The 2,761-nt window shown below is 37.7% G+C and overlaps 1 protein-coding gene across 2 annotated transcripts in view; it reads left to right on the forward strand.

Moving 5' to 3' along the window:
* GRID2 (glutamate ionotropic receptor delta type subunit 2) overlaps positions 1 to 2,761 on the forward strand; it is a 1,374,233-nt gene that overhangs the window by 715,125 nt on the left and 656,347 nt on the right. The window lies entirely within an intron of this gene.

The raw sequence follows: 2,761 nt of genomic DNA on the forward strand, positions 1-2,761 counted from the left end.
CAGCCCCGCCCGTCCCGGCGGATGAGCACACAAGCCTCTCGGGCTGGTGAGTGCCGGTCGGCACCGATCCTCTGTGAGGGAATCTCTCCGCTTTGCCCTCCGCACCCCTGTGGCTGAGCTCTCCTCGGCGGCTCCGAAGCTCCCCCCTCCGCCACCCGCAGTCTCTGCCCGCGAAGGGGCTTCCGAGTGTGTGGAGACCTTTCCTCCTTCACAGCTCCCTCCCACTGGTGCAGGTGCCGTCCCTATTCTATTGTCTCTCTTTTTAATTAATTTTTTCTTTTGCCCTACCCAGATACGTGGGGAGTTTCTTGCCTTTTGGGAGGTCTGAGGTCTTCTGCCAGCATTCAGTAGGTGTTCTGTAGGAGTTGTTCCACATGTAGATGTATTTCTGGTGTATTTGTGGGGAGGAAGGTGATCTCCGCGTCTTACTCCTCCGCCATCTTTCCACCGCCCCGAGTCTCTTTTTTTATACTAACTTTTATATAGGGCCCTATGAAGGGTCGATGCCCAGAGGAAATAAATTTTTTATCTTCTCTGCTTCAACCAACATTTTATATTGGTAAAATGGACAAAATGGGCATCATATATAGCTCTGACAGGTTGCCTTGCAGACCTATTCTTAATGTGTCCAACTGTCAACAAGTACCAATCTATTTTAGATGTGTGAGCTCTTTTTTTTTCTCTCTATATTGGGACTACTACTTTTTACAAACATGAGGATAGGCAGTCTCCATTGAGGTTTCCCCAATGGACAGCTCTATCTTTTCTTTGCCACGTAAAAATTTAAGTTTGTAAATATCCTTTGCTTGCTATGGTGAAAAGGCTATTGAACAATGAGTTAGAGACCTGCTTCTTTTTGTTTTTTGTTTTTTTTTTTTTTGAAGCGGGGTGTGTGTGTGTGTTCTTAACAACTGTAAACCATTGAAGGTTGGGGGCACCATAATAGGGATGCATGTCTATGACTTGCAGGCTACTACTCTCCCAGTCTCTTCCTATGAGAAATCTAACACGATGATTTTGCTACTCTTTTGGAGTCTCCGAATCCTTCTCCAAACAGTGTTCTAGGATGCGAACATACTGACAGTTATGGTTGGCATTGCAGTTAAAGCTGATTTTCCATTCTGGACTACATGATGTCTAAATTACCTTTCAGATCTAATATTATATGGTTTTCTGATTGCAAATTTGATGATTCTTACTTTGATTTTATAGGGAAAATTCAGTTATTCTTGCTAGTATGTGTAGCAGAATGGATAATACCAAATAGCAAATAATCTTAAAATAACACATTTTGCTTACATAATTGTTTTTAGTATTTGCTTAATTTGTGTTCTCACTACCAGAGGTTAATAGAAGTAACATAGTTGATAGGAGGAAATCACAAATTATATACTAAAGCAAATTTGTCTGTTAAAGAATGATTAATATATGACTCTTCAGAGTTTATCTTTCTAAATCTGAAGATTAAAATAGTTAATTTTCATGTATTGTTATATGTGACAGAATATAATACTGAAACTAATTTTTTCATATCAAACCTCTCTATTTATAACTTTATAACTTTTGTGGTAAATTTATATAAAATATTACATTCATTTGATCACTTTAAATTATTGTGATCTAAAGATTGAGTTCAGCTGTGTATACCTTAAGGCAGTTTTCTTATTATGATATTAAATGCTAAATGAGCCAAGTTTTTAAGCAAAATCTTTTTGAAAAAGTGAATTTCTACTTGCTTATATAAACAAGCAATAGTCTTGTTACCTCTGTAGTGAAACAAACTTTTGACCAGTGTTTTTGCATAAATTCATTGAAAGTATAACTATAAATCTGTATTGCTTCCTATAAATGTTGAATTCATGAACATGAATAGGTTCTATGTGTGATTTTTACTGAAACTTCACCTGCAACCTGTTATGGTCTTAGAAGCATTGATCCCTGATGCTATCTTTCACAATTATTTGAAATCATATTACCTTGCTCATGCTTGAAAATTATGTCCCTAGTAATTATTAATTTATTTTGTATGTGTTGGTTGGCTTAACATTAATCATAATAAATTTATTTGATATTTATATGTGTGTCACTATTATAGTACTTCTAAACTTTCATTTTGTCAGCTTTCATTAACTGGCCAATTTATCACATGGAGGTACTTATCGTCTAACTTTTCTTTCAAAGTTTTCAAGAATTATGTACAATCTATAATAAAGTTTGAATCCTGAGAATGTTATATCTAGAATGCATCAAATCTAGAATTAATACTGGAACAATTATGTTGTCTTATCTTCTCAAATGGAATGAATTTTGCCTTGACTCTTTCTAAATTTACTTTTGATTTTATTTCTAAACTCTTGACTTCAAAGATTGGCATTCTGAGATACCACTTCTGAACTCTTTTTTCTATATATGAGGTGTCTTTATGTTTACTTATAATCTATATTTTTTCTAGTTTTAAATAGGTTTTGAAGTAAGAGTATATGCATACATACACAGAATAGTTAAAATGAAATTAAAACAGAGATCATAAACCGTAGAGTAGAAATTAGAAATTGTTCAGTTGGAGGGCTTCCCTAGTGGCGCAGTGGTTGAGAGTCCGCCTGCCGATGCAGGGGACACGGGTTCGTGCCCCGGTCCGGGAAGATCCCACATGCCGCGGAGCGGCTAGGCCCGTGAGCCATGGCCGCTGGGCCTGCGCGTCCAGAGCCTGTGCTCCGCAACGGGAGAGGCCACAGCAGTGAGAGGCCCGTGTACCGCAAAA

Source organism: Lipotes vexillifer, unplaced genomic scaffold (assembly GCF_000442215.2).
Source record: "Lipotes vexillifer unplaced genomic scaffold, Lipotes_vexillifer_v1.1 scaffold178, whole genome shotgun sequence".
Classification (NCBI taxonomy): Eukaryota; Metazoa; Chordata; class Mammalia; order Artiodactyla; family Lipotidae; genus Lipotes; species Lipotes vexillifer.